The sequence below is a fragment of the Macaca fascicularis genome, chromosome 18, assembly GCF_037993035.2.
Source record: "Macaca fascicularis isolate 582-1 chromosome 18, T2T-MFA8v1.1".
Classification (NCBI taxonomy): Eukaryota; Metazoa; Chordata; class Mammalia; order Primates; family Cercopithecidae; genus Macaca; species Macaca fascicularis.
In genome coordinates this window covers 81,312,501-81,340,396 of record NC_088392.1, presented here as the reverse complement: position 1 = coordinate 81,340,396, position 27,896 = coordinate 81,312,501, and the positions used below count along the sequence as shown (strand labels likewise).

General features: G+C 51.5%; 1 protein-coding gene across 17 annotated transcripts in view; it reads right to left on the bottom strand.

Moving 5' to 3' along the window:
- The window catches only part of LDLRAD4 (low density lipoprotein receptor class A domain containing 4), a 449,266-nt gene that overhangs the window by 375,712 nt on the left and 45,658 nt on the right, over positions 1–27,896 (bottom strand). For 15 of the 17 annotated variants that reach the window (XM_045377669.3, XM_065533564.2, XM_045377677.3 and 12 more), the window contains exon 2: positions 7,026–7,109. The exons of the other annotated variants lie outside the window; for them this stretch is intronic. The gene's annotated coding sequence lies outside the window, so the exon portion shown is untranslated. The remainder of the gene's footprint in view (positions 1–7,025; positions 7,110–27,896) is intronic. 17 annotated transcript variants of the gene reach the window in all.

Sequence of the window (27,896 nt, the reverse complement as noted above, 5' to 3'; positions counted from 1 at the left end):
CTCAAGAATCCCTCAGGACTCTCTCTGAAAGGGCGGCCCACGCCCCCCACCCGTGTCAGGATGTCAAGGGGAGGTCGTCTCACATCGGCTTCAGAGGCACAGCCGGTCTGACACGCCACATCCCCAAAGGATGCCCCTCCCTGCGACTGCCCTCACAGACGCACCAATGTGACTTATGGGGACTGCTGCGATGCAGTCTGTTACCACTGGCACCAGCCGCCACGGGCGAATCATCTCAGGAACCTGACCTTGGCAAAGCGTGTTTCACACTTGAGCACAGTTCATCCAGGTGGCCTCGAGCAGGGGCAGGGAGGCAGAAAAGGGACAGGGAGGTGCCGGGGCGCACTGCCCCCCACACCGTGCTGCAGGAGTCACCTCACCCACACAGGGAGACCAAACCCTCAAAGCCAAATTTTCAAGCTGCTGCTGAGAATCCCATAAAAAGCAATGCTATTTCTAACCTCCCGCACCACGGAAAAATACACACGCCACCAAGCAACCCAGAATCTGAGGATTTATTTTTACATCTTTCCCCACACCCCCACCCTGGCCTCCCCCACAAAATTTTAGGTGGAAAATTTGCTAGCTTTTTAGCAGTTTGACAATGCCGTGCGAGGCATGAACTGACGGAGCCGCTAGCGCATTTGAGTTTAAAGCAAAGCATCAAGGTATTTTTCCCATATGACTCCGCAGGTCGGCTTGATGAGAAACTAATAAACTCGAATCACAGACAGACAGAATCCAACAAGCAGGTGGAGAGAGGCCCAGGTCCCAGGCCATGGGCAGAGGTGGCAGAGGTGGCAAGTTTCTTTCTCCCACCTCTGAAAGCGTGTTCCCACCACAGGCCTTTCCTCCCGCAGGCTGGCATTCTCTAACCCAAACTATAGACAAGGGCATTCGGCATCCCTGACGCCCTTGCTGCGTTTCTGATTTTCTCAGCGCCACTCTTAACCCTTGATACGGTTTGGCCGTGTCACCACCCAAATCTCAACTTGAATTGTATCTCCCAGAATTCCCACATGTCGTGGGAGGGAGCCGGGGAAGGTAATAGAATTATGAGGCCTTTCCCGGGCCATTCTCACAATAGTGAATACGTCTCACGAGATCTGATGGGTTTATCAGGGGTTTTTGCTTTTGCTTCTCCCTCATTCTCTTGCCGCCGCCATGTAAGAAGTGCCTTTTGCCCCGCGCCATGATTCCGAGGCCTCCCCAGCCATGTGGAACCGTAAGTCCAATTAAACCTCTTCTCTTCCCGGTCTTTATCAGCAGGGTGAACACGGACCAGTACAGTAAACTGGTACCAGTAGAGTGCAGCACTGCTGAAAAGGTACTCAAAAATGCGGAAGCGATTTTGGAAGTGGGTAACAGGCAGAGACTGGAACAGTTTGAAGGGCTCAGAAGAAGGCGGGAAAATGTGGGAAAGTTTGGAACTTCCTAGAGGCTTGTTAAATGGCTTTGCCCAAAATGCTGACAGCGACATGGACAATAAAATCCAGGCTGAGGTGGTCTCAGATGGAGATGAGGAACTTGTTGGGAACTGGAGCAAAAGTGACTCTTGCTATGTTGTAGCAAAGAGACTGGCAACATTCGGCCCCTGCCCTAGAAATCTGTGGAACTTTGAACTTGAAAGAGATGATTTAGGGCATCTGGCGGAAGAAATTTCTAAGCAGCAAAGCATTCAAGAGGTGACGTGGGTGCTGTTAAAGGCATTCAGTTTTATAAGAGAAGCAGAGCATATAAGTTTGGAAAATTTGCAGGATGACTATGCAACAGAAAAGAAAAACCCATTTTCTGGGGAGAAATTCAAGCCGGCCGCAGAAATCTGCATAAATAGCAAGAAGCCTAATGTGAATCTCCAAGACCATGAGGAAAATGTCTCCAGGCCTTGTCAGAGACCTTCACAGCAGCCCCCTCCCATCACAGGCCCAGAGGCACAGAAAGAAAAAGTGGTTTTGTGGGCTGGGCCCAGGGTCCCCGTGCTGTGTGCAACCTAGGGACGTGGTGCCCTGTGTCCCAGCCACACCAGACGTGGCTGAAAGGGGCCAACACACAGTTCAGCCTGTGACTTCAGAGGGTGGAGGCTGCCAAGGCGTGAGCCTGCTGGTACGCAGAAGTCAAGAATCGAGGTTTGGGAACCTCCGCCGAGATTTCAGAAGATGTATGGGAACACCTAGATGCCCGGGCAAAAGTTTGCTGCAGGGGTGAGGCCCTCATGGAGAACCTCTGCCAGAATAGTGCAGAAGGGAAATGTGGGGTAGGAGCCCCCACACAGTCCCTACTGGGGCACGGCCTTGTGGAGCTGGGAGAAGAGGGCCACCCTCCTCCAGACCCCAGAATGGTAGCTCCACTGACAGCCTGCACCGTGTGCCTGGAAAAGATGCAGACACTCAACACCAGCCTGTGCAAGCAGCCAGGAGGAAGGATGTACCCTGCAAAGCCACAGGGGTGGAGCTGCCCAAGGCCATGGGAACCCACCTCTTGCATCAGCGTGACGTGGATGTGAGACCTGGAGTCAAAGGAGATCGTTTTGGAGCTTTAAAATCTGACTGCCTCGCTGGATTTTGGACTTGCGTAGGCCCTGTGGCCCCTTTGTTTTGGCCAATTTCTCCCATTTGGAACAGCTGTATCTACCCAATACCTGTACCCTTACTGTAAGGAGGAAGTGACCAGCTTGCTTTTGATTTTACAAGCTCTCAGGCAGAAGGGACTTGCCTTATCTCAAATGAAACTTTGGACTGTGGACTTCCAGGTTAATGCTGAAATCAGTTAAGACTTTGGGGGACTATTGGGAAGGCATGATTGGTTTTAAATATGGGGATGTGAGATTCGGAGGGGCCGGGGCAGGATGATATGGTTTGGCTGTGTCCCCACCCGAATCTCAACTTGAATTGTATCTTCCAGAATTCCCACGTGTTACAGGAGGGACCCTGAGGAAGGTAGTTGAATCAGGGGGGCCAGTCTTTCCCATACTGTTCTCATGACAGTGAATAAGTCTCATGAGATATGATGGTTTTATCAGGGGTTTCCGCTTTTGCTTCTTCCTCATTCTCTCTTGCTGCCGCCACGTAAGAAGTGCTTTTTGCCTCCCGTCATGATTCTGAGGCCTCCCCAGCCACGTGAAACTGTTAAGTCCAATTAAACCTCCTTTTCTTCCCAGTCTCGGATATATCTTTATCAGCAGCGTGAATCGGGACTGATACAAACCTAAAGTTGAAGAATCAGGGGACGATGGTGAGATGGAGCTTCAGACTCCAGTCCCCTGATGCTGGGTAGACAGAGGCCCAGGAGGAGAGAGTACGAGGTAAGAGGGGACATGGGAGACACAGAGAGTAGTCCCAAATAAGGCTGAAGAACTCAGAAACTCTTTCAGAAGCTGAGGGAGCCCCCTGAACCAGGACCCCCAAACCTGGGATCCCTCCCAGGACCCCAGCACCAGCCACCTTGGTGTCACTTCCCTGATGGCGACCTGGAAGGCCAGCAGAGGCTCTGACCCACAGCTTCCCCACTGCCCACGCAGGTGGGAAACCTCAGGGCACCCTCTGCAGGAACCACCTTCAGGGCTGAGTTTCAGTCCTCCTCAAGTTAGGAGCCCCCAGCACAAGACGGTCATTCACATGACAACTCCGATTGTCTTTTGTGGGTTTTTCTGTGTTTTTTTGAGGGGGGCGTTGGAGACAGGATCTCACTGTACTGCCCAGGCTAGAGCGCAGCGGCATGATCATAGTTCACTGCAGCCTCAAACTCCCAGGCTCAAGTGATCTTCCCGCCTCAGCCTCCTGAGTAGCTGGGACCACAGGCACAAGCTACCACGCCCAGATAATTTTGTTGACTTTTTAGCAGAGCTGAGATCTCAGGTTGCCCAGGCTGCTTTCATATTCCTGAGCTCAAGCGATACTCCTGCCTCAGCCTCCCAAAGTGCCGGGATTCCCATTCTTTTTGTTCGATAACATTTTCACAAGTTAATCTGTTTTACTGCACGGTGCCAAAGATCACTTTATACACACATCTGGTGAAAATAAGCAAGACTCTATTTGCCACTGTAGACGGCAGAGACCTACATTCAAACGTAATGACTGCTTCTCCCAGGACTACTGATCCTCTTTGATTTTACCTTAAAAAGTTTAAATTGAGCGCAAAGATAGAAGTTCAGGTCAGGATGCACTGCCTGGGTCTAAGGTTACTTTTTCATTGTTTCACTGTGACTCCCCACAGGGCCCCTGGTCTCACACTGGAAGACGTTCACAGGGCCCTGGTCTCACACTGGAAGACGTTCACAGGGCCCTGGTCTCACACTGGAAGACGTTCAGAGCCCCTGGTCTCACACTGGAAGACGTTCACAGGGCCCTGGTCTCACACTGGAAGACATTCAGAGCCCCTGGTCTCACACTGGAAGACATTCAGAGCCCCTGGTCTGCCTTCAGATCCCTTAAGGACCAGGAAGGAAACCAAAAGAGAGGTGGAGTTTTCTCCAGCTGCACCTTTCCAGTCTGTGCTGACAACCAGATCTCAGTCTCAGGCTGCAATGCCTTATGCGGAGGTCAGGGAACGGCGCGGGGAGCCTGAATTAATCATTTCTTTGCCTGCACCCGGGTGGCTTTGGGCTTAATCACGTCAGCAGCACTCCCCCGAGCGCTCCAGCAGGATGCCGCGTGAAGCTCCTTAGTAAACTTCCGCAGCCCTGGAAGAGGACGGAGAGAGCAGGACCTCTGCTCTTTTCCCCCAATCCCCCCAGCACACAGATCACAGCAGAAAGCCAGCATTAGGGTGGAAACTAATAGCCAACGTCTTGTTGAGTGACGACCGTGCAGGGAATGCTGAATTAGGCATCTTCAAAGTAATTCCATGAGATAAATATCATCCCGTTTAAAGATGAGGAAAGCTGAGACTCACAGGGTTAGGACTCACCAGGGTAACAAAGTGAATGAAAGTCACCAGGCCAGAACTCAGCCCAAGGTCTGTGGCGTCTGAGTTCCCCACACAAATGCAATGTGGTAAAGGGCAAATGTTTTCAGATTCGTCGAGGAGGGAAAAACTCAAAAGTGCATTGAATAGCAACCCAAACACGTGGACCCGGCTGCATTTTAAAACCAAGTCCAAATACATCCACTGGACAAGGAGAGAGGCACATCCTGCAGTTAATGCAAAGCTCTAGGCCTCTTTGGGCCCTCCCAGGCAAGCAGACAGAGCAGAAGAAGGCAATACCACCTGTCCATTTTATCAGCTCGTAGGAATGTCTCACAGCCCAGCTGTGAGCTGCTTAAGGGACACAATTTTGCAAGTAACAGAGCAAATATAAATTCCAGGACAGTCAGCTGTAAGAACCTAGTTTAGAGGTGTGAAAGTTCTGACGACGCCTCGCAATCTAAGTCTGTGCTTGAAAATCACCCATGATGATGAAGCGCCGTGCAGTTCTGCAGAGACAGTGATTCCTTCTTTGGCTGCTCTGATTTTCAGGAGAAGCGACGTAGTTTTGTATTTAATTTAAAATCCACACATACCAGTACAGTCAAGACAAAGTTTTCCATTACCAAGTTTGAAAGCTGCTTAAAATAATTGATGAGTGAGGTAACCCCACATAAGGGGGGAAATCAGATACTTAAGTCATTTGCAAGGATTCTTTCTACTTTTGCGGAAATGTTGTAACTCAAGTTTCAGTCTGCGGGGGCATAGTCCAGCAGTGTGTGTGTTCCGCTACCTAGTAAAATTCTACTGGAACACAGTGCTAGTTTTTGGTGGGTCAATTCAATGGGAACTGTATTTGAGACAATAAAAGAGAAATGAAACTGCGCCCACGCCTTTGTCAGCCCTGGCAGAGAGGTGCTGCCACCGCCCACTTCAAGCTGGCGGTGAATGTGCCAAACGATGGAAGAAAAACGGCTGCTCCACACCCACCCAGCCAGCGAAGAGCTGGGATTTTCAAACACCGCGCTGTTCTGTCAGGTTAACAAAGGCATCGTGTGAATAACAAGCATTTCGTCAGTCACTGAACATCCGCGAGGCGTGCGGTCTGGGTGTTCCCCACGAGCTCGTTCCACCCCAGCTTCCCGAGAGCCAATCGAATGGGCGTGAAATCCACTCAGGGGACAGGAGAGACGCTCGAGCTCAGCAGTGGAGGAGCTGCCCCCACACGGAACCCAAGCGTGGTTTGCTCTGCCATGCATACTGCTTTGCACCCGCAATTCGGGAAGGCGTCAAACTGTAAAGAGTCCATTTACATTCCAGGGTCGGTGTGCCTCAGCAAGGAAGCACCGCAAATCCTCCTGGATTCTCCAGGTGCCTCCTCAGCTGCCAACAGCAACCAGAAAGGAAAGGCTGGGATATGCTCTAAGAGCTTCGGGGTGGATTCCTCATCAAGTCGTTTCATTTGCCAAAAGTTTTATCGAGCGCCTGACACTGCTGGCACTGTTCTAGGCCCTGAAGAAAAAATAAATGGAAGGAAGGAGGACGAGCGGGAGAGAGCGAGGTGCTTGCCCTCAAAAGGCTTACATTCTAGGAAGGGATTTCCCGTAAGCGATGAGTCCTACCACCAGGCACGTTAAAAATTTAGGAAAAAAATTGGATCTTATATTTTATAGAATGTCTTACCTTCCTGAAAATTCTCATGTATTTCTTCACTTGATGTTCTTTGACATCAAATGAAGACTGATAATGAGACAAAATCAGCATCACTAGAATCCCAGAGGAACTGAGAAAACACAGCGATGAGGGGGCAGGGCATCATGAGGCCAGAGGCTGACGCTGGCATGCCAGATGGGGGCTCCCGGCACCCCCCAGCTCTGCCACTGACTGTCCCCCACCAGGGCTGGCTCTGAAAACACACAGGTGTCACCCAAGCTTCTACTGTGAATAGACACCCAAGCCCCAGCAATGGACATCCAGCCCCAAAGAAGAAACACACAAATGAGGCGCACCCTGTAAAAACCAACGCAGCCAGACAGCTCCACCATCGCAGGGCAGCTCCTGCCACGGCAGGCTCGACTTTCCGGACGTCACCACAAAGAACAGTCACAAGCGGCTCCGCCTACCTTTTAAACTGTACAGAAGCTGATGGCAGTTCTTGGAAATGGCCCAACGGGAGGTTTGACGTCACGGACGTAGAGCTTGAACCACTAGAAAGAAAGATGAAGAGCTTCTGTGAGCCGATGGTTTATTTTCCTGTGGCCCCCTCCCAAGTTCCGAAACTGGTTAAATATTTGAGGGCCGTCATGAGAAGAGGCATAAATATCAAAATGAATACAATAAAAATGCAACAACAATCATCAAGTAATAAAGGGAAGGCAGAGAGAAGAATTACAGCACAGAATTACTGAACTGGGACAAAATGCCCCTCTGCCTCCACCCAGCCACAGGGCACCAAGTCCTCATCTGTCAAAGGACACACACTTGGTCCTGCAGAGGCACAGGCCTCCTCTTCGATGAGAGGCCAAGTAACAGACAGTATCCCTGTTGGACTGGCCTTCTTAAAATTCATACACACCCTAACGGCTGTGAAAAGACCATCTTCTTTCACAGCAATCCAAACTGTCTCAAGACAACATGGGTCCACCTAAAAGCGGGCGGGACCCGGTGATTCCTCCGCTGAAACACATGTCTGATTTCGTGGAAGAAGCAGGCCCTCTAGCAGTGACACTGCTGGGATGGTAACGTTCACGACTCCGCCTGCAAGGCTGCCTTGACCTGCCCTCCATCCTGATAGGAGACTGTTCTCCCAGCTGGTGCTCCAGATTTTGTCCAGTCCATACAACCTGTCACCGGTGTCCCCATCCCAACCGAGCGAGGATGCTCTGTGGGCACCGCACCATCCCAGGCAGAGCGCCGGGTATCCTCGGGTGACCGCCTCGAGCTCACAAAGCAGTTTCCGGGGAACTCAGCAAGGCTCCGCCTCAGACACCACAAGCGCCTCTCAGCACCCTGCCCGCCAGTGTGCAGGACACACGCTTGTCCAAGGGGGACTAAGCCACCATCTGTCTAGCTTGTGTGCCGCAGTTCATTCTCCAGGAGGCTCGTGCCCCAAAGCGTGTTCCTGCCATATGCCACTCCTGAGTGATCAGCCCATGTAAAGACAGCCGGATGAAACACAGCTGCACCTGGCTAGAGGAGCCTGGGAGATTCCTGCGGAGCCCCACCCCAGCCAAACACCTCCTTCCCATCAGTGCTGGGAGCTACAGACACTCCTTTCTCCTCCTGTTTCCTTCCTGCTGAGAGATGAAAACAACCCACTGCTGATTTTCCAGATCTTAGTTTTTATTCCTCCACGGGGGCTGTTCTCGCCAGTCTTCCTAGGACACAAACGCTCAGATTTCTTGGGAACAGAAGTCTGTGAAATAACCAGAAAGGTACTGTGGTGGGCAGAATTCCAAGGTGAACCCCCAAATTGCTCCCAGCCTGTACAACTCCCTCCCCTTGAGTGTAGGTGGAAGCTGTGACTGGTTTCTACCCACCGAAAACCGCAAAGGATGCTTCTCCCCACACCAGGTGACCTACGTGGGATCCCACCTTAGCGACGACGGAGTGACAGACTCCCTTGCCGGCTTGGAGAAGCGAGCTGCCACCTCGTGATGGGGCCTGTGAGGGGCCACTTGGCAAAGCACTACAGGGGCTCCCCAAGGACCTGAGAGCAGCCCCCAGCTGCCAAGCAGCAAGGGGCCAGGGACATCAGTCCTGCGGCTACAAGTCAGTGAATTCCACCAGCAACCTGAATGACCTGCAGGTGGATTCTTCCCCACTCAAACCTGCAGATGGGAACACAGCCTGACCCCAGAACCAGCTAAGCCATGCCTGACTCTGGAGCCATGGAGACTGTGAGATAACCAATGAGTACTGTTTTCAGCTCCCACGTTTATGATAATTTGTTACACAGCAACAGAAAACTGTAAATATAACTTAGTAATTAGGCTGGGTATGGTGGCTCACGTCTATAATGCCCGTTCTTTGGGAGGCTGAGGCGGGTGGATCAGGATGCCATGAATTCGAGACCAGCCTGGCCAACACAGTGAAACCCCGTCTTTACCAAAAAATACAAAAATTAGCTGAGCGTGGTGGTGCACACCTATAGTTCCAGCTACTCGAGAGGCTGAGGCATGAGAACCACTTGAACCCAGGAGGCTGAGGTTGCCGTGAGCCAAGATCGAGCCACTGCACTCCAGCATGGGCGACAGAGTGAGACCCTACCTCAAAATAAATAAATAAATCAACAAACAAACTTAGTAATTACATATGGGGTACATAATATAAAGTGTACATGCATATACTAAATGCATACACAACTGTCCATTAGACCAGGCCTCTGCCCTGCCTCATTGACCAAAAGTGGAAATTCATTCTCCTCCTCAACTTTGAGCTCCTCGTGGGCAGAAACCACATCCCCGTCCGTCATCCTGGCATCCCCAAGACTGCGCAGAGTGTGTGGCACATGGGAGGCCTTTAACATTTGTTTTCTTTTATCCTTATTGTTTGTGTGCACATAGTAAGTACATGTATTTACAGGGTACATCAGATGTTTGGATATAGGTATTTAATATGAAATAAGCAAATCACGCAGAATGGGGTGTCCATCCCATCAAGCATTTATCCTTTGAGTTACAAACAATCCAATTACACTCTTTAATTTTAAAATATACAATTAAGTTATTACTGACTATAATCACCTTGTTGTGCTACTAAAATTTTTTAAATGAGCCACAGTAATAGAATTAGGATTTGTCAATGTCTAGTCACAAAAAGGCCATAGCAACCAAACTTATTCAAGTCTTCAAAGCAGAGCCCATAGCTTTGAATTTCAAAATAGGTTGAAGATATTTGGCTTCATGTTCTACCCCCAAAGAATGAACGCACAACTTCTCCAGCACTGATTTCATTTTGCCGGTGAACCTGAGTCAGTGCTTAAAATGTCACTCAGTAGTTCTTACTTTTGTCAAATATCCTTGCCACTTCTCTGGCATCTAGCGATCTGCAGTTCAAGGTTAAAAACGAAAAGTTCCCTAAGAGAATTTCGAAAGTAAGAATTTGTGACTCATTTTTAATTTTCCATTAGTATCAATAAATCTTTCCTTCCCAACTAAAGTGAGAAAACCTGTATGGGTCAAATGACCAGGCTCTAATTCTGAAACAAAATACCAATCCAATTTCCTGGCAACCTATTTCAAAATTTCTTTTAGATTTTTTTTGAAACAGGGTCTTGCTTGGTGTCCACACTACAGTGCAGTGGCAGCCCACAGGCACAAGCACAGCTCACTGCAGCCTCAAACTCCTGGACTCAAACAATCCTCCCGCCTCAGCCTCCCCAGTAGCTGGGACTACAGGTGCACGCCACCATGCCCAGCTCTTTAAGATATTCTGTTTTTACACTGATAATTTTTAACTATTTTAAGCAAGACTTTAAGCTCTGTTGAAAATAATAATTCAACACATACAGTTCCTGCTACCCAACATTGTGTCTATTTTACATTCCAAAAGGACTAGTTTTAATGACGGTGATATTTTAAAATACTTAAATCAATAAAATTACTTTAAAAAGTACAAAAAAAACTTTATTCATTACAGAAACCTGTCACACTTCGCCTGAAATCTATATTCAGGACTGTATAATACATTCCCACTTCTTCATCAATCACTCAGCAAACGCGATCATCATCTCCACGCTTTCTCCCTCATGCTCAGCCTCGCAGGCAGCAGGATTCTCACACCCAAGCCAAGAAAAACTAAAAACAGCAGTTCCATGACACGAGGCAGAGAACTGCAACGAACTCACCTCTTCCTTTTAGCATAACTTTAGCTCTAGCTGTGAAAACAGCCACTGACCTGCTGCTTAGCATCCCCTGCGTAGGGACCAGCAGGGAACCGGGGGGGTCACTCACCACCCCCTCCCCAGGCCCAGCCAAGGGATCAACGGCTCCAGGTCACAGCACAAAGGCAGACCTGACGCCCCACCCAGGCCTCCTCCGTCTGTTCTAGTAAACACAGGCTTTTTCCACAACCTCACCAAACACAACTCAACGTCAAGCCCAGGCCTCCAAGAAAGAAGGCCGAGCACAAACACGAAGCCTCCCCCAAGGAAATCCAGCTGTCAGAAGAAAGGTTCATTCAACAGGAAGCCACTGAGGACAGCCAGCGAGCACCGCCGCCCGCTGGGGAGAGAAGAGAAGGCACTGGCTGAGCTCCTCGCACGCCACACCCTGCGGCACCAGGCACCGATCGGGGCATCCACACGTGGCTTTCCAACAGCATGGTCCTGAGGGGCTGCCAATCTCACTAGCCCCAAACCACCTCCTGAATGACACGTCCCAGACACGGCTGTGAGCCACGGGCCCCCAGGAAGCAGAGCGAGAAGAGGCAGAGTGGGTGGGTGTCCTCAGGTGAAAAGTATCCACTCCTGAAAAGTGACAGGCAGCACCGCTCTTGCACCAGGACAGGACGGCATGAGGGGCTGGAGGATGGAAAACCCCGAAGGGAAAGAGGCGCACTTATTCTTCATCTTTCCAGTGTTCTCACTCTCTCGTGAAGCTCAAGGAAGATGGGAAATTTGTTTGGGCAAACGTTGAAGAGAAGCCTGGCCACAGGCTTCCGGCCTCTCTCCGGAGCAGGACTCGCTCCAGCTGGTGGCTGGGTCCTGGGAAGCAGAGCCATTTAAAACACAAGGGGCTGGGCACGGCGGCTCACGCCTGGAATTCCAGCACTTCGAGAGGCCGAGGTGGGAGGATCACTGAAGCTCACCAGAAGCCTGAGCAATTTAGCAAGATCCCGTCTCTGTAAGAAAGAAAACATTAGCGGACGTGGTGGTGCACACCTGCGGTCCTATCTGCTCAGGAAGCTGAGGCGGGAGGATCTCTTGTGCCCGGGAGTCTGAGGCTGCAGTGAGCTACGATCACACCACCACAACACTCCAGCCTGGGCAACAGAGTGAGACCCTGTCTCCAAAACACACACACACAAGGAGGCCCAGAGAGAGTGAAGAGCCATCTCAGGGAAATCATCATGGGACAGAAAATACACAGAGCAGCTGGTAACATAAGAAACAGAAAACAAAGGCACCCTTCCCCAAACCAACCTTCCTTACGATGCTCTTTCCAGAAACGCTGCAGATGGACCCACCCCGTCACCACAGATGCCGTAACACACCTGATTATCGCATCAGGGACAGTTTCACACCGTAAAGTGCACGTGTGCATCCATTCATGCGTTCGACCTGTAAACGCCACATGGTTTTTGTTTTGATAATTTTCTAACATCTTTACAAGCTGATGCACCACAGCTCCCTAGCTTCCCTCTCGCTCACAGGGCTGCATTATTCTGAGCAAACTGAAGCCGAGTTACACCGACCATAGGTGTGACTTTCCTGGGGCCTCACTGGCCAGCACCAGGAATCTGCACTCACTGAGTCTGGCCTCAGCGAAGAGACAGTGGTCATGGTAACCCCAGTCACGGAGCAGCAGGAGGTCTCCAGCTGTCCCTGAAGAGTCCCGGCCGGGTCTACAAGGCTGCCATGCAGAGTGACCACGCACTGGCCACGGCTCCTGCAGGCTGCAGAACGCCGTTGTCCCTGCAACAGCCTAGAGCGTGACCACCTGTGTCCTAACAAAGCCGCAGCAAGCATTTCATCAGCGCCTTTCAGACCCCAGAAATACACATGGAGCACGCAGCATGGGGCGACACCAAGGACACTAACTCGGCCAGGAGGAGCGGGACGGAGGCGAAAGCCAGGCACCGTCTGGCAGCTGTCTCCCTGCGTTTGGGTTTTCTTCTCCCCAAATAGAAGCGAAGGTCTCTTCAAACCAGATGCAACAATAAAGTGGTCCAGTTTTGCTTGCCGGGAACAAACGAGGAACGGCGACGGCCGTCTGGCAAGTCCCCTCCTCCGGAGCACAGAGCACCACCTCCGGCCGTCGCCAGGGCACAGTTCAAGTGCCCAGTCTCTTCACAGACGCGAGCCCCACGACACCCTCTAGGGGATTTCTAGCTGGACCAAGGCAACCCAGGCCCCAAAGGTCAGGAGCATCCCTCAAAGCAAGCACTGAGGGCCGGGTGCCGGGGCTCACGCCTGTAATCTCAGCACTTTGAGAGGCTGAGGCAGGTGGATCACGAGGTCAAGAGATCAAGACCATCCTGGCCAACGTGGTGAAACCCCGTCTGTACTAAAAATACAAAAATTAGCCAGGCGTGGTGGTGGGCGCCTGCAGTCCCAGTTCCTCAGGAGACTGAGGCAGGAGAATCACTTGAACCCGGGAGGCGGAGGTTGCAGTGAGCCGAGATTCGAGATTGCACCACTGCACTCCAGCCTGGCTACAGAGCAAGACTTCGTCTCAAAAAAAAAAAAAAAAAAAAGCACTGCACGGTGGGTGGGGTGGAAACTGACTTGCTGGGAGCAGTCCCTGCACCAGGGGCTGATTCAGCTCTTTCCATCCTCTCCCTTCAACCAAGATCTGCCAGTCAAAGCAAAAGAAGTCCATGTGCCTAACGTCAACTAACACTCTTGGCTCAAGTGCTCAGGCAGCAACGTTCAGAGGCCCCACCTCCTGGGCGTCAAAAATTCCAGAGCCACCTACAGGAAGACAGGACAAGGCCAACCTCGGGGAGCGCTACCGGCATCCAAGGCCTTCACGCAACAGGGGCTTATCAGATGCTGAACGTGCCAGGCCCTGTGTCAGATGCTGAGGACATCACAAGGGGAGAACACTGAGAAGAGGCCTTCGACCCGGACTCTTCGGTCTTCGGGGTAGCTACGGTCTCCTTCGGCAGACTGAGAAAGACCTCGTGAACTAAGTACCCAGAGAGTGCCCTGGAAGCCCCCAGTGGGAACTAGGAAACGGGCCTTCTACGGGCTCAGAGGGTCCCTCTGCACCGGCTGCTTCCACATAGGCACTGAACGCCTACCGTCACGCCGCCAGAGAAACGGAGAACCCTACAGTCATCTACATCAGCAGCAAGAAATAACTTCGGTTACAGTCACTTGAGTCTTAGCTAAGCCTCATTAGATTCTCATTATTTAAGTCTGTCAATGGTATAATAGGACAGTTCTATATTAACTAGAATGGTTTAAAAATCACGACACCCTATTTCCCAGCATTTCTGGATGGGAAAATGTTCACTGCTCATTGGTGTATGTGTTTAGTTGTTGTTTAGGTAAACTGAGCCAATAATAAACATCTATTATTGATCATTCTCCTCCATTAAACTATGTTTGATCTTTCCTCTGTAAATCCCCCATAGTAGTCATCATATACTTTCAGATATTTCAAATGCAATATATACACATATACACATATATACACAGATAATACACATGTACACATATATACACAGGTAACATCCAAATACATACATACATAAACACACTCTGGGTTGTGGCATTTAAATACATACACATACATACATATCACACGTGTAACTTTTTAGTTTCTAAAAACAATAGTCTCATTGCTTGAAATACATTTTCTCTTCCCTTCTACTGGAGATCGCTTTTTTAGTGCCGGCTGTTATCTCCGCTCCTGCAGAGTTCCAGCCTCCTGCCGCAGCCTCCCCCGCCGCAGCCTCCCCCACCGCAGCCTCCCACAGAAACCTCCCTCCTGCCGCAGCCTCCCGCCACAGCCCTCCCGCCGCAGCCTCCCCGCTGCAGCCTCCCGCCACAGCCCTCCCGCCGCAGCCTCCCCCGCTGCAGCCTCCCGCCCTCCTGCCGCAGCCTCCCGCCGCAGCCTCTCCCGCTACAGCCCTCCCGCTGCAGCCTCTCCCACTGGAGCCTGCCGACGCTCTGAGGAAGGGTCCTTTGCAGCACAACCAGGCAGGGTCCAGAAAGCAGAAAGCAGCTGACTGTGTGCTGCTCAAGCCACACAGAACTCGTCCCATCTGTATTATCGGTGCATAAACTTTACCGGTGAAGTCCTGGACCCAGTGCTCTGAAATCTCACCCCATCTGTATTATCTGCATAAACTTTACCGGTGAAGTCCTGGACCCAGTGCTCTGAAATCTCACCCCATCTGTATTATCTGTGCATAAACTTTACCGGTGAAGTCCTGGACCCAGTGCTCTGAAATCTCACCCCATCTGTATTATCTGCATAAACTTTACCGGTGAAGTCCTGGACCCAGTGCTCTGAAATCTCACCCCATCTGCATTATCTGCATAAACTTTACCGGTGAAGTCCTGGATCCAGTGCTCTGAAATCTCACCCCATCTGTATTATCTGCATAAACTTTACCGGTGAAGTCCTGGATCCAGTGCTCTGAAATCTCACCCCATCTGTATTATCTGCATAAACTTTACCGGTGAAGTCCTGGATCCAGTGCTCTGAAATCTCACCCCGTCTGTATTATCTGCATAAACTTTACCGGTGAAGTCCTGGATCCAGTGCTCTGAAATCTCACCCCGTCTGTATTATCTGCATAAACTTTACCGGTGAAGTCCTGGACCCAGTGCTCTGAAATAACTTACTGAAAACACAGTCTACTGCTAACGCACTTTGCTCGCCTTCCAATGCTTTGATAAACTTGTACGCGGTAATGCAAATAGGCCTGGAATAAGCATACTTTGCCCTCTCGACCAGCCAATTCAGCCTCTAAACATCTGTAGTGAGTCCCGAGGGTCTACATTTCCTTTTTTCTTTTTTTTTTTTAAGAGACAGAGTCACCCAGGCTAGATTACAATGGAGCCATCACAGTTCACAGCTGGCTCCACTTCCTGGGTGCAGGTGATCCTCCTACCTCAGCCTCCCAGGTAGCTGGGACCACAGGTAGGCATGCCACCATGCCCAGTTACTTTTTAACATTTTTGTACAATTGCGATCTTGCTATGTTTCCCAGCCTGGTCTCAAACTCCTGGGATCAAGAGATCATCCCATCTTGGCCTCTCAAAGTGCTGAGACGTCAGATGTGAGCCACCATGCCCAGCCTCCACACGTCTAACCAGCTCCCAGGAGACACCAGCACGGCAGTCCAGTAACACGGCTAAAGACAGCCTGGTGTGTTTTCAGATCACGGTAGCCTGCCTCGACTCCCCTACAAACACTTGTTCAAATCCACAGCAGTGAGAGCCTGCTGAGAAGGCAGCTATTCGAGTGACACCCATAAGCAAGTTAACAGGGACGTCGGGTGATGGACAGGGCCATGCGGGAGGATGGAGGACAGAACATCCAAGGGGGCACCAGGAGGAAGGGGTCGAAGAAGGCCACGAGGACACTGAGTTTGAGAATGAAACCAAGCCTGCTGCAGAAACCCATGAACCGTTCAAGATGAAAAGAGCACACCTCTCTGGAAGGAGCTCCCACACTGCCGACTCACACCGACTTCAAGCGTGAGCATGACGTCAGACAGCTCGCGAGGGCCCCAGCAGGCTGGGAAACAGGCACCGATGCTACCAGCAGAAGCCACCACGCAAATGGGCTTCCCCTCAGGAAAAAGAAAAAAGAAAAAAAGATCATCCACCCCAGTACATTTGAAAAGACACAGATGCTCCAAATATTCCCACATTCACGGATCATTTTAATTGAAAATAGAGACAAGCTTCTACTACCTCATCAGAGCACTAGTTCAGAGCATAATATCTGATTGTAAAGACTGTCATTGTGTGTAAGCCAGCTGCTTACATTTCATTGAGCCCGTGTTTTCAAAAGATTACCAAGTTCCTCTTCATTTTACACCATTCTTAGAATATTTCTCAGTACTTTCTCTATGAGACCACTGAAAAATGACCACTAGCACTGAAATCCTGCCCAGCCTGGGAGCCACTATTAACTAGTTAAAGTCTGGACATGCTGTTCTACAAGCTACTAAATTAATAAGGGTAAAAATAAACTTCCAGAAAAGGCAAACCCTACATGAGCTCAGCCTTCTCGCATCCAAAGACACGCAACCTTTCCTCATTCTTGTGGGTTTCAAAACTAAGCAGCACAGCACACTGTAAACTGATTTGCCGGTTTCCACTTCTGCAAAACCAATTTCAATCAAACAAAAACCCTAAAGTTAATCTTCTAGTTCTTCACAGGGTCCAATTTATTCAGAATGTGGGGTAAAAAGCTGGAAGACAATAAATCAATTGTTGGCAAATAATGTCAATGTTAATTTACTGTCTTCATTTTTTAAATCACTACTACTTTGTCTCAGGATCATTTCCTTCTCCGAGATCTGGAAAGTCTTTAAAAAGTGGACACTGCCAAACAATGGCCTTGTTATAAGCCACAGTTTAGTTATTTTAAGGCATTTACTTTACTGCCTTTTAGCTGAAGTTCTCATGAAAATCTTTCCAAGCCACTAACTTTGTCAAGGATTTTTACAGGTTTACAATATAATACTGCATAGCTTCTAAACGTTTCAGGGTTTTACTCTGCCCGTTACTTTAGCCTTTAAGAGAGCAGCAGAGTCTGGAGTTAACGACGTAGGTAAGAGAAAGGGACGCCAAGAGGGGAAACGCTGGCAGTGACTTAACAGGGCTGCATTCCGAGGGAACAGCTACAGGGCAGCCTGCGGCGTGAGGCTGCTTACAACAGAAAGCAGAGGCAGTCTGAAGGCGCAGCATTTGGCATCTGCTGACTCCCTAAGAGATCTCCCATCCTCTGCCTTCAGTAGTCTGCTCAGATGTGCACAGAAAGACCAAGAAGCCCCATATTTTCAGATGCTCAGACGAAACCATCTCCCACTAGGCCAGAATCCCAACAGGGGAGGGGGGCAGGGAGAAGAGTCAAGCCGAGCGGGGAGGAGGGTGAAGGAGGAACTGAGACAAAGGAAAAAGGATAGAGTCCAGGAAAGACTGGCCGGGGAGGCGGAGTGGCACCATCCGCAGCCCATCAACAGGAACAAAATATTCTGCCCTGGGACAAGAAAACAAAGGAAATCAGTAGAAAACTATAGTCTTAAACTTAAGAGAAAATATCTCTCCAGGTACATCTTGGAAAGTACAAGTTTCAAAAGACAAAAAGGACCGCGTCAAGCCAGGTGCACTGGGAGCAGTAGTTGTCGTCCCAGCTACCACAGAGGCGAGGTGGGAGGACGGCTCAAAGTGAGGAGTTCAGGTCTAGCCTGGGCAACAGAGTGAGGCCTCATCTCTAAAAAACTGTTTTAAAAGAAAAAGAAAGAATGCATTGGTCTGCCCGTGCTACCTTAAGTCAAAGCTCAGGAAGGACAGTGGGTGACTCACGGTCTGTGCCAGTTCTCATGGCATGTGAGCTGTCACCAGGGGCCCCAGGAGAGCTGCTGGACAATGCTTACCCGTGTGTGATTTCCAATCAGCCAGAATGGGGGGCCCCAGCCTCCGGCTTAAACCTTCCAGAAAAGCAAAAGATGAGAACGAACAAATGAAGTAGCTGAGTTACATACGACGTCTGAGGTGAGGCCCATCTCAGACAGGAGCAGGAGCTGCATCTGAGCGAAAACTGACGGCTGATCTCATACATGCAAACACCAAACAGCACAGGGGTTGTTTACAGAAAGTGAATTAGCATTCACAGGCTATGCTCCGGGCAGCTTCACCGTCCTGACCAAACTGCCCCCATTCTTCCCAAACTCCACCACCACATGTGACAGGTGGAACGGGTGGTGCTGGCTTTAAAATGAAGGGAACGGACCTCTCTTCCGACAGCTACTAACGCTGCAGGACTGTGTGCACACTAAAAACAACACAACACACACACAGACACACACGTGTGTGTGTGGAAACCGATCAGTGATCAGAAGTAGAGTTTCCAGAAGTTCCGAACATTATTTTGATAATTTTTAAGTGCACAGCAAAAGAAAAAGTGTATCACTCTACATCTACATCATTACATACCAAAAAATGTTTGTTAGAATTATTTGGCCCTTACAAGTGAAAGTACATTTTGCAAAGATAGGTGTCACTGAACTGCTAAAGCAATGTTAGCAGTCACCTTCACAATTCGGACCTGCAGTCTGAGAATATTTTCACGAACCTCCCCCTTGCCACCATTACCCTGTTCATTCTAACCAGGACCTAGGCCTGAACTCAGAAAATGCTGTTCTTTCAAAGAGATTCCACATGAAAGTAGATCTAGCCTTCAGTTGACGTGGAGGATTTTCTGCCTCACTAAACATAAAAATTGCAGCTCCTAGTGTTACTCGTACTCAGAATTCTGTTCGTTTCAACTCTCTTCCTAGTCAGTGACGTACCACCTCTGAGGCTGTGACTGAAACTGTAGCTAACACTCGGAAGGCAGCTCCAAGGGTGATGTGGGGACAGGGCTCCAGGGATCTGCCCAGGAGTCTGGCCAGGACTGCGGTGCTGGGCTCGCCTCAGAGCAGCTCCCTCTCCTCCACGGAGAAGCCGTCGCCAGGCAGCGCCTGAGTATGGAGGCCCTGCCTAAGACGGTCACTATGCCAATTCGAAACAAAACAAAACAAAGCCCATTCCCAGCTGTGTCTAGTCCGAGCCCAAACTGGAGAAGGCAGCCACCAGAGACCCTCAGCGTCCTCCCGCCTCTGCAACCCGAGCCCCGTGCCGGAAAGAAACGGGAAGCCAAGCCCAGGTTTCCTCAGCGGGCTGTGTCTGCAGTCCCCAAGACCGCTCCTGCCCACATCTGGCTGCAGACCCAGTGCAGGGCACAGGAGTTGTGCGGGAGGAATGAAGCCAGGCCCTGCCCTCGAGGAGCTCCCGGGTTAGCTGTGAATGCAGGGCTGAGGGCAGCGGGCTCACGCGGACTCTGCAGCAAAACGACCTTCTGTGTTCCCGGGTCCACAGGAAGAAGTTGGGGGAGCCCTAAAAACAAGCCCCGAAAAAGCCTTTGTTTTTAAGGTCTGGGCGAGTGCTACTCCTCGTCCAAACTACAGAACCACTGTGCCAAGGGGCCTGCCATTCTTGCTAAAACACGCGTTCACTGCTGGGCACCATCTCAGCGTCTGAGTCAGAATCTCTTGGGGTGGAGTCCAGGAATCCGTATTTTTAACAAGCTCTCCAGATAATGCTTAAACATATCGATGCTCCAAACCAGAGCTCTAAACCTAGATCAGGCAGATCCACTCGGAGGTGAGGAGGAGGCTGAGTGCTCAGGGGTGGGAGAAGAACAGGGACCCACCCAGGGGAGGGCGAGGACCTCAGGAGTAGTGGCGAGTGGGCTGAGGAGGACCCCTGGAGGCCTGAGCTGTGGGCAGCAGAGCGGGGTCCCAGGGTCACCCCCACGGGAGATGACTTCAGCAGACCTTGAAGAAGATCAGAGCACCAGGCAAGCAGGACCCACGGCCAACAAAGCCCTGGGGAGTGGGGCCGGGTGTGGCTGAGTGACAAGTCCTCGGAAACGTGCCTGGGAAGGACAGTCCCCAGATGACCGGTATCAGCCACCCCATCTTTCTCAGTGAGTCAGGGATCAAAGGAGATTTATTTCTCCACGAAAATGAAGAGACGTGGCATGCCTTGCTCCTGGGTGCACAGAGCTATTCATCCCTGCCGCACATTTCGACAAATTGCAATGAGCCCAGAAAAGGGCTCACCTGGCCAGCTGCCGTGCGGCTGCAGGACGGAGGAAGCCGTGCTCCAGGCGGCACGGTGGGAAGCGGGAGGGCTTCGAGGGTCCCCGGAGGAACTGAGTGAAACGGGGGCTGGAGACAGAGACCCTCGCCAGGCCACACAGGTAAGTTCGGCGTTGACCTTCAGAGCCACGCAGTGACAGGTCAGCCTTCCCGCTAGGTGGTAAGAAGGTTCTCAGAACGAGGTCCCGCACCAGGAGTTTGGAAGGCACAGGGAAGGATACAAGGAGGGGAGAGAGGGCGGAGGCTGGAGGCAGGGCAGTCTGTTCGGAGGCTTTTACCAAAGTCCAAGCAAGAAATGTTGAGAACGGAAGGCAGTGACCACAGCAGGAGGAAAGGAGCCGTGTGGAAAACACTGTGAAGGTAGAATCACAGGCCTTGTTGACACAGTGGACGGATCAGGGAGCCAGGAGGGGGTCAGAACGGCACCAGGTTCTGGCTTGGGCAACTCAGCTTTAACTCAGGTAAAAGAAAAGAGAGGGCTCTTACATAATTTTACAGATCCATTTGCCAATGCCTCCCCCGACCCTGAAACACTGGAGTCTGTAGGTTCGGGAAGACCGTACTCGAAATGCTTCTGTGAAACAGCACCCCTGTTGTAAAATGCACCCCGTGCTTTCTCCAGACACATTCTTCAACTACTCTTTTCAGCGAAATGCATCTCAGAAAGCTTCACAAACAAAATCAATCCAGATTCAGAATCCAGGCAGAAGGGAGGGGCTACGCAGAATCACCTCACAGAGTCCACAGAACAGCCACCTGCAGAGAAAAGCACAAAACCATCTTCAACCTGCACGGCAATCGCGCAGGGGAAGGAAGCACAGGACGACGTCACACACAGGACGACGTCTACTCGGAAAACAGGCTAGCGGCTTCCCTGCCAAGAATGCCGTCACCTAAGCGATCGGGCTCAGAATGCCGTCACCTAAGCGATCGGGCTCAGAACATCTACAGACAGAAGTCGACTCCTCATTAGCTAAACTCATAAAGGGACACTGTGGGACTGAATGATGGCAAATACTCCAGAAACCATTCGTTCCTGGCTGAGCATTTTCCTGCACACTGTTGAACATGGGCCAAGGAACTGTCGAACGGTCTGCAGGCGCCCTTTGGAAAGAGCAGCAAGGCCCACTCTGAGGACAACTCGGGGGGCAGGGCTGGGAAGCCCTCCAGGTCTGTGGCCGCAGCTTCTCTGGCCGTTAACATACAGCAGCCGCCTGGCAGGGCCACCTCCTCAAAGGACGCATCCTCACCACTCAGGTCCATCCTGCACCCAGCCCCCACTCTTCAAACGGTACCTACCCACCCACTCAACCAACTGCAACTCCCGGCCTGGAAGGGGACAGGTGGGGCCCAATCCGCCAGAGGGGACAGGGCGGGGCCGTGTCCTACTCTGCTCCATCACAGCCCCTCCCAAGCCCCCCCAGACTCGCCCACCCCAGGGTTATATTAGTTTCATCCAAAATTCTTTTTTTTTTTTTTAATTAAATGGCACTTGAGGAACACAGAAAGTTTCCTCCAACATTCTAAAGTCGTGTTGATTGTATGACTGTACTTTATGAAGTGAAATAAGATTACGAATCCAGGAGAAGTTGAAGTTCGGTTACCACCCAGTAATGACCATTAGAGGGAGAGCAACGCAGTCAGGCGGTCCGCAGTCCAAGCCAGACTCCCTCACTTTAACCATAACAAACACCTAGGACCAGCCGGCTGTGTCTCAGGCTCGGAACATGATTGGTTCTTATTCTTTCCATCTTTATAAGAACCCATGAGGTGGGTAATACGATTACCAACGTCTTCCTTTTATCGATGGAGAAATTAGGGCACAGGAGGGTTGAGGGAAGCATCCAAGGTCACATGGCTGCCAATGGGCACAGTTGGGCCTTGAACCCAGGTCAGCTGGCCCAGAGAAGGTGCCAGGTGCCCCTCGACTCCCCTGCCTCTCCCCAGCAACCTCCTGCCTCACGGCACAGCCCCGTGTGTCAGCTGCAATCCCACGCCCTCGCTGTCTTCACCAGGCTGCCCTGAGGATCCCTGAGATGGCAACGGGAAGACGGGTACACAGGACTCAGCCCCCACACACAGAACCGCACGGGACTCAGTTTCCACACACAGAACCGCACGGGACTCAGTTTCCACACACAGAGCCGCACGGGACTCAGTTTCCACACACAGAACCGCACGGGACTCAGTTTCCATACACAGAACCGCACGGGACTCAGTTTCCACACACAGAACCGCACGGGACTCAGTTTCCACACACACAGCCGCACGGGACTCAGTTTCCACACACACAGAACCGCACGGGACTCAGTTTCCACACACAGAACCGCACGGGACTCAGTTTCCACACACAGAGCCGCACAGGACTCAGTTTCCACGCACAGAGCCGCACGGGACTCAGTTTCCACACACACAGAACCGCACGGGACTCAGTTTCCACACACAGAACCGCACGGGACTCAGTTTCCACACACACAGATCCGCACAGGACTCAGTTTCCACGCACAGAGCCGCACGGGACTCAGTTTCCACACACACAGAACCGCACGGGACTCAGTTTCCACACACAGAGCCGCACGGGACTCAGTTTCCACACACAGAACCACACGGGACTCAGTTTCCACACACAGAACCGCACGGGACTCAGTTTCCACACACAGAGCCGCACGGGACTCAGTTTCCACACACAGAACCACACGGGACTCAGTTTCCACACACAGAACCGCACGGGACTCAGTTTCCACACACAGAGCCGCACGGGACTCAGTTTCCACACACAGAGCCGCACGGGACTCAGTTTCCACACACAGAGCCGCACGGGACTCAGTTTCCACACACAGAGCCGCACGGGACTCAGTTTCCACACACAGAGCCGCACGGGACTCAGTTTCCACACACAGAACCGCACGGGACTCAGTTTCCACACATACACAGCCGCACGGGACTCAGTTTCCACACACACAGAACCACACGGGACTCAGTTTCCACACACACAGAACCGCACGGGACTCAGTTTCCACACACAGAACCGCACGGGACTCAGTTTCCACACACACATAGAACCACACGGGACTCAGTTTCCACACACACAGCTGCACGGGACTCAGTTTCCACACATACACAGCCGCACGGGACTCAGTTTCCACACACACAGAACCACACGGGACTCAGTTTCCACACACAGAACCGCACGGGACTCAGTTTCCACACACACAGAACCGCACGGGACTCAGTTTCCACACACAGAACCGCACGGGACTCAGTTTCCACACACAGAACCACACGGGACTCAGTTTCCACACACAGAACCGCACGGGACTCAGTTTCCACACACACAGAACCGCACGGGACTCAGTTTCCACACACAGAACCGCACGGGACTCAGTTTCCACACACAGAACCGCACGGGACTCAGTTTCCACACACAGAACCGCACGGGACTCAGTTTCCACACACAGAACCGCACGGGACTCAGTTTCCACACACAGAACCGCACGGGACTCAGTTTCCACACACAGAACCGCACGGGACTCAGTTTCCACACACAGAACCGCACGGGACTCAGTTTCCACACACAGAACCGCACGGGACTCAGTTTCCACACACAGAACCGCACGGGACTCAGTTTCCACACACAGAACCGCACGGGACTCAGTTTCCACACACACAGAACCGCACGGGACTCAGTTTCCACACACAGAACCGCACGGGACTCAGTTTCCACACACAGAACCGCACGGGACTCAGTTTCCACACACAGAACCGCACGGGACTCAGTTTCCACACACACAGAACCGCACGGGACTCAGTTTCCACACACAGAACCACACGGGACTCAGTTTCCACACACAGAACCGCACGGGACTCAGTTTCCACACACACAGAACCGCACGGGACTCAGTTTCCACACACAGAACCGCACGGGACTCAGTTTCCACACACAGAACCGCACGGGACTCAGTTTCCACACACACAGAACCACACGGGACTCAGTTTCCACACATACACAGCCGCACGGGACTCAGTTTCCACACACAGAACCGCACGGGACTCAGTTTCCACACACACAGAACCGCACGGGACTCAGTTTCCACACACACAGAACCGCACGGGACTCAGTTTCCACACACACAGAACCGCACGGGACTCAGTTTCCACACACACAGAACCGCACGGGACTCAGTTTCCACACACAGAACCGCACGGGACTCAGTTTCCACACACACAGAACCGCACGGGACTCAGTTTCCACACACACAGAACCGCACGGGACTCAGTTTCCACACACACAGAGCCGCACGGGACTCAGTTTCCACACACACAGAACCGCACGGGACTCAGTTTCCACACACACAGAACCGCACGGGACTCAGTTTCCACACACAGAACCGCACGGGACTCAGTTTCCACACACACAGCCGCACGGGACTCAGTTTCCACACACACAGAACCGCACGGGACTCAGTTTCCACACACAGAACCGCACAGGACTCAGTTTCCACGCACAGAGCCGCACGGGACTCAGTTTCCACACACACACAGAGCCGCACGGGACTCAGTTTCCACACACAGAACCACACGGGACTCAGTTTCCACACACACAGCTGCACGGGACTCAGTTTCCACACATACACAGCCGCACGGGACTCAGTTTCCACACACACAGCCGCACGTGGGCCCTGCTCTGCACAGCTCCACCCCCACATCCTCTGTTCATCTTTGCTCTCAGGCTCCGGTGGCACCTGCAGTCCTGCCTCTCCCCCACCCCCACCGCCAAGTCCCTCCTCCTTAGACACAGCACGGGCACTGCAGACAGGTGGCACGCTACCTGCAGCCGGGTAAGCCTAACTCTCGGGCATCTTCAATATAGATGAAGTCTTTACAAATCCTGACGCTCTTCCCTGAAATTCAGAAGTAGGATAGAAATACTGCACTTTCTAATGACAACCTCTACATTTCTAAGCACACGGTTGATGGCACGAGTGGGCTTCTCACTCACGCTGCTGACCTGGCCTCTAGGGTACGGCTGAGTTTAGGGACACAACCCCCAAAGGTTCTGAAGGTCTGAGGCTGGAAACCGAAAACCAGCAGCAAGGATTCTCAGCTCCCAACCTGAACTAAACCGGGATTTCTATAAACATCTGCTGAAATCACTCTGTCCCAGGCAGGCACTGTGCTGGGCATTTTCTCAAAGTTCCCTTTCTGCAAATGAAGAGACTCAGAGTACTCTGAAAACTGTTCACCAGGAACCAGAAATCGAGTCGTTGGCTAAAAAGCCACATTCTTTCTTGGTAAACAAGATGAAGAAAATCTATCATCTAGCAAGTAGAACAGCGAGAATCCACTGGTCTGTTTTTCCACCAGCAAATGGAATGTTAGGGGCAGAGTTCTGCTATTCCTGGAGCCAGGACTAATGTGCCCCAGCACCTCACCATTGCCAATGCCCTCGTCACTTCCTCGTGCCTGCTGTGCTAAGACACAGTCCATCGTAGCTGAGCTCTGAAAGCCCCCAGCACTGTCACCTAGGAGAAAAGTGAGGGAGCTGTCAACGTACCAGAGGAGGGATGGGGAAAACAAGCTGGGCTGCCCGACCTGGAAAAGAGGGAACCAGGTGGGGCACCGGCAGCGTCTTCAGACACATTAGTCCCAACAAAGGGAAGAAAAGTGAGCCCTGCTCTGAATCCCAGCCAGGGTAGGCCACAGGGAGGCACATTCACTTGCACCCGGGAAGGTTTCTAGGTGCCACGGTGTCCCCCAAAGGGGCTGCATTCAGCAGAGATGAGCTCCCTGCCCTTAGAGCTGCCACACCATGGTAGTCACCGGATAGAACAGTGGGGATTCAAGGATGGACCCACCATTGATGTCTATGTGAGAAAAGAGCAAAAAACACAAGGACAGTCCTGGAAAGACAGGCATCTGTAAGGAGGGAGGGAGCGGGTGGCAGAAAGAATAGCAACAAAAAATAATAAAGCAACAGGAAAAAGGAAATAGTCAGCTGAGTCAGAGAAACGCTACACTCGAGAATCCTGCCACCTCCCACAAATTGTCACATGCCCCAGTCACCCTGAACGGGAGCAAATTTTGCCAAGTTCACACAAAACCAATACTACTCGGCTATTTGTCAAAACGGATTAGAGAAAGATTTGCAAAGCGCCCTAATACATTTAAGGCATGTACGACAGTACACAAAGGAAAATCTCCCGCAGCCAGATTTCTCAGACAAAGAAAGGCTTCAGGACGGACCCTGACAGGGCCGCCCAAAGGCCAGGGAGGGCACTGTCCACAGACACCAGCCAGCGGTGAGTGGAAAGGAACAGGCTCTACGCAGGGTTCCGAGAAGGCTCGCAGCGGAACAGGGCGCACTGCCCACGCCTTGGCACGTGGGCACTCAGCTGTCCCTGGGCATAAGGAGGTCAAGGCGATGACCTCCAATGGAAGTCACGGTGTGCTCTCTGGAGACTATCCAAAAATCACTTAGGGTCTTCTCTATTTCAGGGGACGTAACTGACCTGTATTGAGCACCCACTATCCTACAAAATTTATCTGCCATAATCCACCCAATGCCTCCCAAGAAATCCGAGAGGTCCTGTTACACCCATCTTAAAGAGAGGGAACTGAGGCTGGACAGACCACACAGCCCAAGGTCAGTTACAGGAGCAGCAGTGCAGGAAGGGGCTTCTCCAAGCCACGCGTTCGCCTCCTGGGGCCTCCATCGGGCCAAGAGACACGAATGCTGGTCTTGCCCTGCACACCCAGTGGGTCTCAGTCATTACAGGCACAGCCAGCAAAGGAAAACAGGCGATGGGAACATTTCCTTTCTCAAAGCAGCCGTGGGTGGCTGTAAAGGCAAATGATCCCATGTAAGTGATGCCCCTTGAGTTTGTGAGCAGCACAAATGGATGGATGGATGGATGAATGGATGGATGGATGATCGAAGGATGGATGCATGGATGGATGCATGGATGGATGGATGGATGGATGGATGATCGAAGGATGGATGCATGGATGGATGGATGGATGGATGATGGATGGATGCATGGATGGATGGATGGATGGATGGATGATGGATGGAGGATGGATGGATGGATGGATGGATGGATGATGGATGGATGGATGGATGGATGGATGGATGATGGATGGATGGATGGATGATGGATGGATGGATGATGGATGCATGGATGCATGGATGGATGCATGGATGGATGCATGGATGGATGGATGGATGATGGATAGATGATGGATGATGGATGGATGCATGGATGGATGGATGGATGGATGATGGATGGATGCATGGATGCATGGATGCATGGATGGATGGATGGATGCATGGATGCATGGATGCATGGATGGATGGATGGATGGATGGATGATGGATGGATGGATGATGGATGGATGGATGCATGGATGCATGGATGGATGGATGGATGATGGATGGA